The sequence below is a fragment of the Rhinopithecus roxellana genome, chromosome 2 (genome assembly GCF_007565055.1).
Source record: "Rhinopithecus roxellana isolate Shanxi Qingling chromosome 2, ASM756505v1, whole genome shotgun sequence".
NCBI classification, from domain to species: Eukaryota; Metazoa; Chordata; class Mammalia; order Primates; family Cercopithecidae; genus Rhinopithecus; species Rhinopithecus roxellana.
The window spans coordinates 103,288,730-103,306,059 of NC_044550.1; the positions used below are offsets into that span (position 1 = coordinate 103,288,730).

Consider the following 17,330-nt stretch of genomic DNA (forward strand, 5'->3'; position numbering starts at 1 on the left):
CTCGGCTCACTGCAACCTCTGCCTCCCAGGTTCAAGCGATCCTCCTAACTCACCCTCCTGAGTAACTGGGACTACAGGGGCATGCCACCACACTCAGCTAATTTTTGTGTTGTTGTTGTTGTTGTTGTTGTTGTTGTTGTTGTTTTAGTAGAGACAGGGTTTGTTGTTGTTTTAGTAGAGACGGGGTTTTGCCGTGTTGGCCAGGCTGGTCTGGAACTCCTGACCTCAAATGATCCTCCCGCCTCGGCCTCCCAAAGTGCTAGGATTATGGACACAAGCCACCGCTCCAAGCCCAATTTTTAATAAAACTTTATAAACAAATTGATCTCATTTTAATTAGTGTTAAGCATAAGATAAGGTTTTGACAAATCCATCATAACTTTACAATTTCTTGTTTAAAAGCAGATCAATATTTTAAGAAAATCTTGGTATTTTGACACAGAGCCCAGATCTGGCCCTGCATTTTATTTTAATGTTTCATTTATGGGAAAACTAAATAATATCCTTTTAATTTTACCCAATTTGCTCACACAGAGAATTTCTTTTATAAGATCAATCTATCATAAACCTTATAAACTTGCTTAAACTTTTAGTTTTATATTCTCCTTTATTAAATTTAGAACAATTCCTAAACCCTCCAAGCTAGACCCAAAAAAACAAATTATTCTGTCCTTTTACCAACAGCATACAACTCCTATTTTTAAGAATAAGCAATTTTAGTTATGTACCAGGTGCAGAGACTAGGACACAGGACAGAACTGCAGATAATGTCTGACTCTTTCCAACATAGCTAAAGGACATGGCTAGATCCACATGTCCTCAGGCCTTACTTACAATTTAAAATTTGGAAAATATTTCTAAAGCAGGCAAGTAGACACCTATCAAAAGTCATAGAAGCAGTGTGTAACTTTAAAGCCTCTAATAAATACAGTATCTGAACGGCCTAATTTAGATCAAATGTCTAAATTGTGAAGACATTTTTATTTTATTTTACCAATAATCTTTAAAACTGTCTTTATTGTTCAGAGCTTATTAGAGTCATGTGAGCTAAAAGGCATTAAAGTTTCTATTTTTCTGACAAAATATTTTATTTAAGTGCTTATTTTTAAAGCCAATTAATTAGAGCTCTTTTATATATTTTGATAGTGAAGCATCACGCATACACACAACATATATGAATACATAGAAGCAGATCTGGTAGAATCTGCTGTTTTTAATTTTTTAAACAGTCTGGGTAGCACCAGCTAATCCATCAGAGTGCAGCGTCTGAAAAATACCTCAAACATCAATCTTAGGTTTTACAATAGTGACATTATCTATAGGAGCAACTGGGAGGTTAGTATCTTGTGACCTTTGGCTGCATGATTCCTGAGCTATAGTTTCTAATCTTGTGGCTTATTTGTTGGTTTTTACAAAGGTCGTCTGATCCCTAAGCAAGGAGGGGGCTTATTTTGGGGAAGAGATGTATTGTCTTTTTTTCAAAGTTAAACTATAAGCTAAATTACTCCAAGTTAGTTCACCCTACCCTTAAGAATGAACAAGGGCAGTTTGGAGGTTAGAAGCGAGATAGTCGATGAGGTCAGATTTCTTTCACTGACATAACTTTCCTATGTCAGATTTTTCTCACTGAATCTTTGCAAAGACAGTTTCATCTCATGAACTGAATTGGGTCCCCCAAAAAATTCATATGTTGAAGCCCTAATCCCCAACTGTCTGTATTTGAAGATAGGGTGTTTAGAAAGTGAAACAGGTCATAAAGGTGGCACCCTAATCTAATAGGACTGGTGTCCCGATAAGAAGAGAAGAGTCACCAGGGATGTGCGCACACAGAGAAAAGGCTATGTAAGGACACAGGTAAAAAATGGCCATCTGCGAGCCGAGGAAAGAGGCCTCAGAGGAAGCCAAATCCTGCTGATGCCTGGATCGTGAGCTTCCCAACTCCAGAACTGAGAATCTCTCTTGTTTAAGCCGCCTAATCTGTGGTATTTTCTTACGGCAGCTCTAGCTATATACCAAAACCATGCCCGGTGCCAGTTACAGAGGTGATGAAGGCAAGCTTCTCTTGAAGAATGTCTTACTGGCATGAGGTAACATTACAGACCGCTGCAAGAAATAGACCCCACTCAGCCTCTCATGGCCACTTGATGAGTTTTCACTTGATATGGATGGGATTGGCTGATTAGGTTGTACATGCAATCAGGCTCATTAGACTAGAACTAGACTACTGTTCACTTCCCTCAAAACCTCTTTTGTTTTGCTCTGTTATCATTTTGTTTTGTTCTGTTCTGCTTTATTTTCAGGGAGAAATAATCTCACTGTCTTCCCGAGAAAGGGTAAATCTTGGCTTTTCCAGGCATGGTGGCACGTGCCTGTAATCTCAGCTACTCTGGAGGCTGAGGTAGGGGAATCGCTAGAACCCAGGAGGCGGAGGTTGCAGCCAACCAGGACCGCACCAGTGCACTCCAGCCTGGGCGACAGCAGAGAAACTCTGTCTCAAAAAAACAACAGCAACAAAAATATTGACTTTTGATACCTACCCTTCATATAACAGTCCAACCAAACCCCAACCCGTTCATTGTCAGAACTATCCACTCATTGAATCTAGCATGATTCATTGCATCCACAGTAAGAAATTTGAGAGGATGGAGATTAGATAAAACGCTTAGATGAGAAGCACATATGAGATTTTTCAGAAAGCTGAGTGGAGCGTTCACATATTATCAGATTACTACAATAACTGTTGTATAAGATGGAGTCCTGGGTGGCATTTCTGATGTCACTGGTTTGGAAGGAGTATATTTGCTTTTTTATAGAAAATATCAATCAGTTTTCCCTATAAGTTTTGCATGAATGTGCATTGCTACAGAAAGCAGTGATGAACTGCTGGTCAGTGTGACTCGGAACTTTAAGGCTAAACCTTTGAAATTCAACAGTTTAGGTTCCCCATTTGTTTGATTTCAGAGCAGGAGGTAAGAAATAGGTTGAAGATATATTTTTACCACACCTCAGTTGTGAGCTCCACAAAGCAGAAAGACCATTGCTTTTTAATTTAAGGCTCACAGAGAGATATTTCAGGGAAGTAGTTATACCATGAAATATTTTACAAATGTTACATTACAGTTTCATATGCCAAATGAAATTTGACATTTTCACCTTTGTTCCCCTTGAAGAGCCAAGTCATCTCTTTTAATATATTGAATATGTTTAATGGTGCTGACATTTGCAATAGAAAACCCAGACCCTGAATTATTTTATCTGAAAATAAAGACAATTTGCAGGCCTTCCTTAGAGGACCAGCTGTTACATTCAAGAATGGGCTCAAAAGAATCTACTTCTCTAGAAAACTGGAAAAGTCCCATGGGTCTCAGGGGTTTTGCTGCCATCCTTTCCAGGGCTAAAAGGTCACATCCTCAGAACCAGTCCCATGATTTTGATTGAAGGTCTTCATGGACTAATGGTCCTGAATCTTACACAGAGCTTAACAACGGTATATTAGACCATATTTTCAACCTGCTCACATTTCAACCATCTGACCTGACTTCAAAGGGAGAATTATTTTATCTAGACACCGTATTGTGTGAATAGTTTTTCAAGTACTAAAAATTTGCTTTATCTTCAAAGCCTGTGGCTACTGCCCTTGGCTTTGAGGATAATGTTGCAAGTGGCTTTTCATGATTGTACTAGAACCGGAGCAAATCTTAGATTTATTGGCAATTCATATATGAATCCAACCATTGGGAGAAGTGTTTATATTCATAAAATAGCACTCCAGGAAAAAAATGACAGGAATATTAAATGTGGAGACATTAGTTAAAAGATCAGCTGCTTACCCCACACAGTGTGGTTCAGTCTGAAAATACAGCTGCATGCCATTTTCTAACTGATGATGCAGGAAATATGATGACCAGTCACATCCAACTTGCAGGCCACTTGAGGCTTCTTTCCACAATCTGGGAGTAGAAGGGGACCACACTGTCTCCACAGCACATAAGCCAACTTCTGTGGCTTTCCTTCAAAACAGCATTCCCTGCTTTTAAACATCTGGATGCAGGTTCAAGTAGTGGAGCCCAGGAACTGCTCTTCTGTAGATTGATTCTCCCACAGAATACTGAAAACTCATGAACTCCTGACTTAAAGTACCTTTCAGGTCTCCTTCTGATGAGTTTCTCTGCAGATATTCTTGAAGTCTCACTGTGAAGTTTTCTATCAGATCTCATTTTTCTCTCCTCTTGTGCACCCTTAATTTACTTATCTGAGTTTGGTAAATTGTAGGGAGAAAAAGAAGGGCTCAAGTAAACTCGTTCATCTCCTAAGTGACTTCTTATAACTTTGTTTTAAATGCCTGCTTTCATGTTTCTGACATGCCATGCTCTTTTGTCTCATAACAAATATTTGAATAACTCATTTCAAAACATAACAAATTGTCACCTGAGTTTTCAAAAACTCTTGGTCAGCCAAGCTGGCTTTTGGTTATTTCCTCACCTGACCACATCTCTATTCCAACAGGGCACTCATGAGAGGATCTATAACAAAATACTTCTTTCCCTGACTTTATGAAATCACAACACAAAAACCTAAGAAAAAAAAATTTAACTGTGGTAGAATGATTTACATTTCTTTGGATACATACCCAGTAATAGGACAAATGCAGGCGTATGTTCATTGCAGCACTATTCACAATAGCAAAGACATGGAATCTATCTAAATGCCCATCAGTGACAGATTAGATAAAGAAAATGTTATATATATATATATAACATTTTATAAGTTAATATATATACACACACACACACACACCATGGAATACTATGCACCCATAAAACAGAATGAGATAATGTCCTTTGCAGGGACATGGATGAAGCTGGAGGCTGTTATCCTTAGCAGACTAATGCAAGAACAGAAAACCAAATATTACATGTCCTCACTTGTAAGTGAGAGCTAAATGATGGAACACACGGACACACAGAAGGGAACAATACATACTGGGGGCTATGGGAGGGTGGAAGGTGGGAGGAAGGAGAGGACCGGGAAAAATAACTATTAAATACTAGGCTTAGTATCTGGATGACAAAATAATTTGTGTAACAAACCCCTGCGACACAAGTTTACCTATATAACAAACCTGCACATGTACCCCAGAATCTAAAATAAAGTTAAAACGTTTTTAACTTAAAAAAAGAATTAGTAGTTTCCGAGGGCTCACATTCTCATGTGATCAGAAAAACACAAATTGTTCCATATTCTCTTTTTACAAAGAGTAAGTCCAAGCTAGCAAAGCTTTCTAATCTTCAAAGATGATAGGAGAGGGCAGGAATAAACTTGCACTCAGGCAGAACCAAGTAGATTGATGTAGCCCTGGCTGATGATCACAGGACGAGCTACTTTCCAGTGAACTGTATGGGTGAGGACGAAGTCACCACTCTTCTGCCATCTTCTAACTTTTCCTTTCAGAAATGGATTTTTTTAAGTCCAGGTTTAAAATGTAGTCTCTTGCAAAGGTTAGAAGATGTTTCCTCCTATTGCTACTCCATGATGCTTTTTCTGGTGCCACCGCAGCCTCCCCTAGAGTCAAGCCACTCATGGGTAACCAGGTCTTCTTCAGTCTTGTACTTTGACGACTTCATTGTCGTGCCTCCATCCCTTGGCAGCCCCGAATGCTAAAATGATTTTCTTTCTAACTCCACTTCAGCGTCTGTATCTGTATCAGACTCCAATCCTGTTTTTAACTAGGATCACTTCTTTTCTAAACCCAAGAACTCATAGCCTTCTTTAATCTACATGTGTTTCCTGGAGCTCAGTAAAGCAGTTGCTACAGATTTAACACCTAAAATGACATTTTTTCTAATGAATTAGTTATAACCATTACCATTTGCTTGGTAAAAAGAGCACAGGTCTAGGAATTAGACATGGGTGCGAATCCTGCTGCTGTCTGCTGGTTGGATAGCACTGGATAAACCACTTACTTTCTCAGAGCCTCAGTTGCAAATGTGAATGAAAACACAGCATAGCGAGAGTACAGATGAGGAAGTGAAATGATGCCGGTGAAAGTGTCCAGTTCAGTAAGAACCTTAATTTATTTTCCTTCTAGCAGAAAAGAGTTGCTTATCTTAACCCCTACACTCCACTTAAAGGTAGCAGAGTAGCTTATTTATATGAATTTCTCTCTGCATCTATTTGTGAAAATCAACTTGTTTTTGGCCAGAGACCCTTAGCTTAAAAGTTTCTATTTTGTGATAACAGACTGGGAAGGGTGAGTGGGGGCCAGCGGAAGGGTGAAGAGATGTGGATTGAAGAGTACAAACATACAGTAAGATAGAGGGAGTAAATTCAATGTTTGATAGCAGAGTAGGGTGTCTCTACTTCACAAAAGTGTATTGTGCTTGGGAGATGGACACCATAAATACCCTGACTTGGTCACTGTGTTTTATATGCATGTAATGGAATTTCTCATGTTCCCCATAAATTTACACAAGTAAAGAAGTTTTTGTTTTGATGCCAGACATATTTCACAAATAATAAAATGCTTAGCTTCAAGTGGCAATACATGGCTTTAGGAAAAGATGATTTGGAGCAGAACACATATAAACCTGAGAGCCCTCTGATAATATTTCTGCTGTGAGCTTGTCCTTCTCTTGCATAATGTAAGCCAGCTTCTGAAATGAGTAGTCCCAGCAAGTCCCAGGGCAAGAGAGAGATGCCAAAGCAATTACATTTATGGTAAATTCAGAAAAGGAAAATGTACACAAGATAGGAAGAAAATCTCTGCAGGCATAATTTCAAGGAAAGGCAGTAGGTGGTTTCTGCCAGCAGTCATTGGATGTGACTAGCATGGAGCAATTCGAGGTGGAATGGATCTGTTTAAGCAAAATGGTGCGATGGCTATGAGGCAAAACCTTAAATAGTGGAAAATCCTGTAAGAATCACAAAAGTGTTTCTAGTATGTTGCAAATTAAATTGTTTTTAATTTATACAAGCACTTCACAATTTTTTTATCTCAGTCTCGAATGAATTATATTAGGGCTTATATGTAATTCTATCCTGAAATCTCCCTATCCCCAAAATGTTTCTTTTTAATTCTGATTTTCTCCTGTATATATCATTCCCATCACTATCAAGCTTCTTGAAAGAGAAACTTCCATTTGTTGACTCTAACCTTCACCTTCCAATTTTTTCTAAGTTCTCTTGGCAATCTGCCTTCTACCTGCATTCATCACACCACAGAAGCTGTCTTTTGAAAGGTCTCTGGTGACTTCCTAATTGCCAAATCCAACAGCCTCTCCCTAGCCCCCCCCTACTGGATCCCTCTATGAAATTTGACACCGCAGCTCACTCCTCCCACCTTGAAACTCTTCTCCTAGGCTTCTTTATGATTTCTTCTTATTTTCTCCTTCTTATTTCTAGCTACACTTTCTTTGCTCACTTTCAAAAAAAGTCATTCCCTGGAGTTCCCTCCTCAATCTTCTCATATTCCTTTCTATTCTTTGCTTGAGTGAGATCATGTACTTCTATGATTTCTATTCTTACTCATATGTGGTTGCATCAGTCCAAGTCCAGCCAGAAGACAGAAATCACATCAGTAATTTGAATAGAGACATTTTAATATTTTTTTAAAAACTGTTGGCTGGTAAGAGGGATAAAAGAGGGCTCTAGGGAGTACTGAAGCAGCAACCCCAAAAAACAGTAACCATCATTAGGGCTGAGGAATGTGAGCAAGGCAGGAACTTGGAAACTTAGAAGAACTCTCCAACTTTTCCCACGCCAAGGCTGAGATTCAGGCCTCATTTGATGTGGTGTGGCTGTCATATACACGCAGCTTGGTAGTGACAAAGAAACTTGCAGGACATAGCAGCTGCTGCTTATCTCTGAGGACCACTCCTGCCAGGGCTGCTCTCTTCCACCCCACCCCACATGCCCATTTACTGGCTATTACATGGAAAAACTGTGCGTGCACACACACACACACACACACACACACGAAAGACCCTTCCTCCTGCTAAGTCCTTCCCGTGTCCTTCCAGCACCCAGCACCCTCTATTAGCAAAATTGTATCCACTGACAAAGGAGAAATGTCTGCAGGGTCCATCTTGAGAATCACAAAGTAAGGCAAAAAAAGATTTGAAGTCGAAAGGCAAAATATTAGTAACTAGAACAGTAGATAACAGCATATACCCAAATATGCATTTCCTACCCTGACCTACCTTCCAAATTTCAGACTTCTGGGTGTCTATATACAGATGTCACAAAGACACCTCAAACTCAGCATATCTTCTTTATTATACTCATGGAAACAGTTGTCAAGATCTGTAATTTTTATTTAAAATGTCTAAACACATATCTTCTTTTGAATATATTATATATATATATACATATATAATTCAGATATATTATTTGGATACATTCTATCACTAGTTTAGATTCTCTTTGCCAATTAGAACTAGTACCCATTATGACAATTACATAACTCTCCACCTGTCTTTCTCATAATCACCAGAATTTACTGTCTAAAACAAGTTTTTCTTCTCAAAAACATTGAATGATCTTTTTGCCAACAGAACAAGGTCTAAATCCCTTATCTTGATATTTAAGACTCTTCACAAAATGGCACCAACACACTACCCCAGTCTCATTTCTTACTACATCTGGATACTACTGCTACTACTACTATGAAACATTAACATCTATTGAGCATGTAATATGGTCCATACACTAAAACAAACATCTTATATGTATAATCTCATTTAATACTCACATCAAATTTATGAAGCGTTATCCTTAATTTTAAGGAAAAAAACTGAGGCAAAAATAAGTTAACTTGCTTAAAGTCATGCAGCTCTAGTAAATGGTGAAACCAAACTCTGGGCAGTCTAGCTTCAGAATATGTGCTTTTAACCATCTCCCTAGAAATAAATGAGAGTAGAAATACATTTAACAAACGAGGCAAAAGAGTCATTAAAAAAATGAAACATTAGTGAAAGAAATTGCGTATCTAAATAAATGGAAAAACATCCCATGATCGTGGATTTAAAAACATATTATTGTTAAACGGTGATACTATGCAAAGTGATCTACAGATTAAATACAATCTCTATCAAAATCTAAATGGAATATTTTGCGAAAATAGAAAAACCCATCCGAAAATTTATATGGAACCTCAAAGGACCCTCAATGATGAAAACAATCTTGAACCAGAAAAACAAAGTTGGAGAACCCACATTTCCTAGTTTCAAAACTTAATACAAAGCTATGGTAATTCAAAAAACGTGTGATACAGGCATAAAGATAGATGTATAGACCAATGGAATCTAATAGATTGCCAAGAAATAAGCCCTCACATATAAGGTTAATAGATTTTTGACAAGGATGCCAATATCCCTCAATAAGGAATGGACAGTCTGTTCAACAAATGATGCTGGGAAAACTGGATATCCACTACTAATGGACTGAATTATGTCTCCCCAAAATTTATATGTTGAAATCCTAATCCTTGGTACCTCTGAATGTAACCTTATTTGGAAATCAGGTTATTGCAGATGTAATTAAGTAAGATGAGATTATTCTGAGTATGGTGGGCCCCTAATCCAGTATGATTGGTGTCTTCATAAAAAGGGGAAATTTGGACACCAGCACACACACAAACAAAACATCAAGTGAACATAAAAGCAGAAACCAGCATGATACATTAACAAGCCAAGGAGCATCAAAGATTGCCACAAACCACCAGAAGCTAGGAAAGAAGCACATTATGTACCCTCTTTCACAACCCTCAGAAGGAAACAACCTGCGAACACCTTGATCTTGGTCCTTTAGCTTCCAGAACTCTCAGGCAATAAATTTCTGTGGTTTAATCCACCCAATTTGTGATACTTTCCTATGGCAGCCATTTCAAACTAATATATCTACATGCAAAAAAAATGAGGTCGTAAACTTCACTTCACACCATACACAAAATTTAATTCTAAATGGATCAAAGACCTAAACATAAGCGCTAAAACTGTAAAACTCAGAATAAAACATAGGGGGAAATCTCCATGGCATTGGAATGACAATGATCTCTTAAATAAGATACCAAAGCACAGGCAACAAAAGAAAAAAATAGATAAATTGGACTTCATCAAAATTAAAATTTTTGTGCATCAAAGGCACAATTGACAGAATGAAAAGGCAACCCATTGAATAGGATAAAATATTTACAAGTCATGTATCTGATAAAAGATTAATATCTAGAATATATTTTTTAAAAACTCCTTAAGCTCAAAACTAAAACCACAAATGACTCAATTCAGAAATAAGCAAAGAATCTGAACAGGCATTTCTCCAAACTATACAAATGCTCAGTAAGCAAATGAAAAGGTTTTCAACATCATTAGTCATTAGGGAAAAGCAAATCAAAACCACAATGAGATACCACTTTACATCCACTAGGATGACTGTTACATAAACCAGAAAAACTACAAGTGTTGGCAAAAATATGAAGAAACTGGAACCACTCTACATGCCAGATTTGTATCCATTCATCTATTCATGGATACTTGTGCTGTTTCTACTTTTTATTTATTTATTTATTTTTTTGAGATGGAGTCTCACTGTGTTGCCAGGGAATGTAAAATGGTTCAGCTACTGTGGAAAACAGTTTGATAGTTCCTCAAAAGGTTAAACATAGAATTACCTTATGACCCAGCAATTTCATTCCTAGGTGTATAGGCAAAATAATTGAAAACAAAGATGTGAAAGATATTTACATGCCAGTGTTCACTGAAGCATTATTCACAGAAGTAAAAAAGTAGAAACAGGCTGGAAGTGGTGGCTCACGCCTGTAATCCCAGCACTTCGGGAGGCCGAGGTGGGCAGATCACGGGTAGATCACAAGGTCAGGAGATCGAAACCATCCTGGCCAATATGGTGAAACTCTGTCTCTACTAAATTACCAAAAGTTAGCCAGGTGTGGTGGTGCATACCTGTAGTACCAGCTACTCGGGAGGCTGAGGCAGAGGAATCACTTGAACCCAGGAGGCGGAGAGTACAGTGAGCCAAGATTGTGCCACTGCACTCCAGCCTGGCAACAGAGTGAGACTCCATCTCAAAAAAAAAAAAAGAAAAGAAACGTAGAAACAGCACAAGTATCCATGAATAGAAGAATGGATACAAATCTGGCATATTTATATATGTGTATATTTATATATGTGTTTATTCATATAAATATATATGATATCGGGTGTCGTGGCTCACACCTGTAATCCCAGCACTTTGGGAGGCCAAGGTGGGTGGATCATGAGGTCAGGAGATTGAGACCATCCTGGCTAATAAGGTGAAACCCCATCTCTACTAAAAATACAAAAAATTAGCTGGGCATGGTGATGTGCACCTGTGGTCCCAGCTACTAGGGAGGCTGAGGCAGGAGAATCGCTTGAACCCAGGAGGCAGAGGTTGCAGTGAGCTGAGATTGGACCACTGCACTGCAGCCTGGGGGACAGAGCAAGACCCCATCTCAAATATATATATATATATATATGAATATTGGCCTTAAAAGGAAATGAAGTTCTGATACATGCTACAATGTTAAGTTAAATAAGCCAGACACAAAATGGCAAACATGGTATGGTTCCATTTATATAAGGTTTACAAAATATTATTTATAGTCAGTAGAATAGACATTACCAGGGGATGGGGGAGAAGGGGAAGTAGGGAGTTATTGCTTAATGATTAATCGTTGCTGTTTTGAATGATGAAACATTTTAGAAATAGATCTTGGTGATGGTTACACAACATTTTGAATGTACTTATGCTATTGAATTGAACACTTAAAATAGTTAAAATAATAAACTTTATATTATGTACATTTTATCACAATTTGTAAAAACAGCTCATAAGAAGATGTCAAAGGCCTGAGAGACTGGGATGGAGAGGAAAGGAGTGGGACATTCAGTACCTAGGACTAGAATCAGCAGAAATTGTTCATTGAGGGGTAGGGAGGTGGGTGTGTTTGGTGTGGCGCTCAAATTGCCAGATAGAGATCTTGGGGGACTGTGTAAGACACTGTGAAGATTAGCTGGCAATCCAGATTGAAGAATAGGCCTGCAATGCTGGACCAAGGCTTGTTCATCTGCGGTCTCCTTTGACTTAAGTGCTGTGAGTGATCACATGATGTAAATGAAATGTGATTTGACCATGGCAGCGCCCCATTTACCATCACAGACAATTCAGCCAAAAAAATTAACAAACAAATAAATAGTAGTTAACATTTACTGACCACTTGCAATGTACAAGCACTGTGCCAGGCACTTCGCATGCATCGGTTTAATCCTCACAACTGCCCTCTGAGGCATGATTGTCTTCATTTTACAAACCTTACGTTGAGCCATGCTATATCATTTGCCATTCCCTTAAAAATGCCTCACACTGTCAAACTTCAATATCTGAGTTCATTTCTGATTCCTAAGGCAATAGTGTCCCTTCTGTCACTTTACTGTGTACATTCAATTCTACTCATCCTCCAGGGCCCCTTCCAATGTCATCCATCCTACCAAGTGCTCCAAGCCCATCTCACTCAGAACGGTCATTTCCTCTTCAGGCCTCACTTAGCATGTAGTCTCTTAAGAAGATGTCTTCAGAATAATGTCTCCCTGATATGATTGTTGGCTCCTTGAGAACAGAAGCCAGTTTTTCTTAGTCTTTGAATTTCTAACCACAAAGTGTCTTTCATTCAGAATCACTCTCAGAATGTTGACTTTCTATAAGTGGATGAACTGAGCTTTAAAAAGGACAGGAGGCTGAAGTGGGAGGATCGCTTGAGCCCAGGAATTAAAGACTGTGGCAAGGTGTGAGCTGTGAACACCCCACTGCAGTCTCATCCCACTGCAGTCTAGCCTGGGCAACAGAGCAAGACCCTGTCTCTTGAAAAAAAAAAAATGAGGTTATAGGGAACCTCATTTGTACCTCATGAGCAGAACCTGGACCTGCTCAGTCTCCATTCAGTTCTCTTTCCATGTTACCCTAGTGTCTTCTGTATTTCCAGCTCTGCAAATAAATTTGCATTCTAAAATCAACTGTGGTCCAGAGGTTGGGCAGAGTGGCTCACGCCTATAATCCCAGCACTTTGGGAGGCCAAGGCAGCGGATCACCTGAGGTCAGGAGTTCAAGAACCTACCCAACATGATGAAACCCCATCTCTACTAAAAATACAAAATTAGCTGTGAGTGGTGGCACATGACTGTAATCCCAGCTATTTGGGAGGCTGAGGCAGGAGGATCGCTTGAACCCGGGAGGTGGAGGAGGCAGTGAGCCAAGATTGAGCCATTGCACTCCAGCCTGGGCAACAAGAGTGAAACGCCATCTAAATAAATAAATAAATAAATAAATAAATAAATAAATAAATAAATAAAATCAACTATAGTCCATAAAAGGGAGCATCTTAAATTTTTTTATCACATTAAAAATTCACAGCCAGAAATATGGGAAATCTCAAGCCTTTCTTCCGTTCATGTCCTCTCTGATGTCCTCATTAGACCATCCGGTGCACAAAGGATAGGACTGGTTCTTTTTTTATTTTTTGCTGTATACCCAGTTTCCAGCATAGTGCCTATGACATAGCAGGTACGTGGTAAATGTTGTTGCATGAGGAATGAACCCACCACTTCTTACTTGAAAGACCTAAGGCTATCAGGAGGAATTAGCAGACCATGCTGGCTCATTTGTTAAGCTAAGGCTAGTCCCTCTCTAACAGTCAGTTGAATTACCTACTCCACATCTACTAGCCACCTTGACACTTATGCCACATTCTCCTTCTCTTGTACCTCTCTGATAAAAACCTCCTGTGTTGGGGGCTGGGGGACCAATATTAAAGCTGAGCCTGACTTCTCCTGCAGACCTAAAGAACTCCTTTACTCTCTGCCCAACCTTTTCCTGGTCCTTGCCCAAAAGGAGATTATCTCTGTAATTCCTGTCACCCATTATGATTCCCCTTTTCCTCATTTTTCTCCTTCCCACCCATTCCTAGCCAAGCACTACCTCATTTTCTAATCCTGTTCAGTGTCTCTCAAGATTCCTTGACACAATTTCAATGCTGTCAAGTCCTGAAGCTGGGCATCAAAGGAATAAAGCCTGAAAATGATTGATTCTGTCATAGACATATTTAATATCCCATGCCCTAGGTTTGGGCCATGTGTACGTGTGTGAACTGCTTCACCTTCAGCCGGAGGTACAGAGTCCATGTTGAAAAAATATGAATCATCGTAAGTGTTCTTGTCTACATTTAAATATATATATATATTATTAGCGTGAATAAAAAAGTATTAGAATCAGTTCTATTAGAATTGTATCCACTTGTTTATTTTAATGGAGTTGAGTTTGTGAGCAAAATGAGAGAATCTGAATATGTGCTGGAGAGAGGCAGGTGGACAGGTAAGAAGAGAAGCAAGCAGGAATGGCTGGATACTAACCTTGAGGAAGAGCTGGATATTAATCTCGTATCCAGCTGCCCACCTTATCCTATAGTGAACTTGCAGCATTTCCTCTCTGGTACAACTTTTTGCTGGAATTTACACAGATGTAGACAATTACGCCTTTGAAACCTGAAATTTGGCTTCCAAAGCAGTTTATCCCATTGTCTACACAGATGCCACTTGAGTGAGAATTTAGAAAATTCAAGAGTTTAGAAAATGGTATCCTCCATCCCTGCCAGAGGCCTTTTGAGCTCATAACATTTAAAAACAAAACGAGGCACTCCAATAGGCTTTGGTGCGTATCCACAGGCAGATCTGGCAGACTTGTCACTCAGTGTCCCTGGCTTGGGTATGTTTTCTTCTTCCCCACATCCTCCTTTTCCAGGAGCAGAGCAGCTCCACAAGTGAGTTCAAATGCCAGCCAACATAGGAGAGCAAGCTTCTCCCTCTGGGACCCACTGGCTATGAACCTGCAAGCAGTTGCCTTTTCTTCCCAAATGTGTTCAGAGCTCCTGGACTCCAGTAGAGGGAAAAATAGTGCCTTGAAGTTGTCTTCAGTATAAACTGATACTGATTCTCTAAGAAGAGTGTGTCTGTGAGTTAAATGGCCCAAGAATGAAAAGAAAGGCCTGCTCAGAGTTCCGTTGGGCAGCTTTCAGGTTGTAGACAGCTTTAGAAAACCAACATGCTGCACTCAGATAAGGAGATCAAATAGGAGATTTACAGAGTGTGCCAGGTTCAAGACAGTTATAGCGAAATCTACCTTTGACCTTCTGGGTGTTTCTATTTCACTGGAGAAACCCCATCACACATCAGGAAATTGATTTTACAAAACGTGTATTTTAAGCTTGGCTTCACAAATTCTAGAGAGAAGTTCCTCCCTGGTACTTTTTTTAGGGAAGGTGGAGTAAAGGTAAAAGAAACGAGAGCAAATCAGGTGCCTTTTGACGCCCAGCCAAATTCATTCCCTGTCTTTCTAGATCTCCTACACTAAGAGAAGGAATGCAACTAGTTCCCAAGGGGTCAGGGCAGACATTTTCCCTAATTCAAGGTTCAAATCTGGAGTCGATGGGTTCCAGGAAAACCAATACAAAAGTGCTTGGACATATCCATGTATAGTTTTGTTTGTTGTTTGTTTCAAAAATGTCCACCACTTTCCTTGGATTCTTGGAGAAATCTGTAGGCAAAACCAGGTTAAGAACTATTCCCCTATACTCTGCATTATTTCACTTTACCTTGTCATCAAGGACAGAGATCCTGAAAGCAGAGCCCCAGCAGTAGCAGATGAACCCAACTTGTTGCCTAAGTCCCTGAATAAGGAGATTAGTACCCACCACATTGATTCCCTCCTGACCGGCATCCCCAACCTCTACTCCTAGAGTAAATGAAATATGAACTATCTCTTTCCACCACCACCGTTCTATCCCAGCATTATTTATTCCTTTCATGATACTCAGTATATTTCATAAAAACCTTCTCTCTGCCTCATTGCCCACCCCGGCAGGAACAGGCCCAGGTGGGTATTCTACTGTTGCAGAGACTCCTTTCCCTGTCTACCCATCCAGGCAAAAGAACCTTGGTTAAAATGATCAGTTGGGCCCATCCTGGTTTTGTTTCCATTCTTAAAAGGACCTAAAGGGATTATCATAATCCAGGACTATATAAAGGCTTAAAAAGGATTAAGATCATTGACTTTATGTAAGCATACACATCTAAATAGCAAACTATCAAGAATATCCATCTCCGCTACAGACTGTGCTTCTGACACTATCAGGAAGATTGGTGAAACCTTCAAGCAGGAAGAATATAATGAAAGTGCCAGGTGTGGTGGCTCACACCTGTAATCCCAACACTTTGGGAGGCTGAGGCAGGTGCATCACCCCCTCTCTACTAAAATTACAAAAATTAGCTGGGTGTGGTGGCACACACCTGTAATCCTAGCTATTCAGGAGGCTGAGGCAGGAGAACTGCTTGAACCTGGGAGGTGAAGTTTGCAGTGAGCCGAGATTGCACCACTGCACTCCAGCCTGGGTGACAGAGTGAAACTCCGTCTCAAAAAAAAGATATGACAAAAGGACGTGTCTCTGCCCAGACTCTACTTCTGTTGCTGTTTAAGTTTTTGACACTTTTTATTGTCCACTCTTTTCCCACCTCTAAGTATTGAGTTCCTTATATCAGTGCTAACATAATTGTAAAGAATTATGCTCTTTTCCACTCTGCAAATTTTCAAAGGTCAGGCTTTATGTGGAGAATCTTTATCCAGTGTAGTATTTCAGCAATAATACTGTCTTTCCTATTTTGCTAATACTCTAGAGTGACATTTAATTTATCATTCAAAAGCAATGCTAAATTATGACAATAGGTGTAGACCGAGACCATTGTAGCCAAACTGAAACCAAAGGTCACCATGTTCTGCCCAGAACCATGCAGGGCTAAGTGGTTTGCTCTCCTCCATCACATCCTATACCTGCCACACCCTGCCTCATATTGGATCTCTTTCCCACTAGCATGATAGTGATAGAAGGTGCTTTGAAACAGGAAGATAATAAATTCCAAATTAAGAACTATCTGAAAAGAAAAGTCTCCCATTTTAATGAAGTCGTAAACTCTAGGCTACTCCCTCTGTTGCATTATCAACACATTCTTTGTCGCAGCCAGCTGCAGTTTGGCTGTTTAACCATCTCATGTTCTTTAGCATGTCGAGTAGACCATGTTGTAACCATAATAGGTCTGTTGCCTGATGTGTGCAGCAAGTCAATACACCAAGATATGGGGTGCAGCAGAGAAAGAGGTTTAATTATAAGGCTACCAAATGAGCAGATGAGAGGAAAACTCAAATCTGTCTCTCCAAGGAGTTTGGGGCTAGAATTTTTAAGGGTTTTGGAGTAGGCT

At 39.5% G+C, this 17,330-nt stretch overlaps 1 protein-coding gene across 2 annotated transcripts in view; it reads left to right on the forward strand.

Annotated features, from left to right (window-relative positions):
• Nucleotides 1–17,330, forward strand: part of GALNTL6 (polypeptide N-acetylgalactosaminyltransferase like 6) — a 1,271,092-nt gene that overhangs the window by 1,220,104 nt on the left and 33,658 nt on the right. The window lies entirely within an intron of this gene.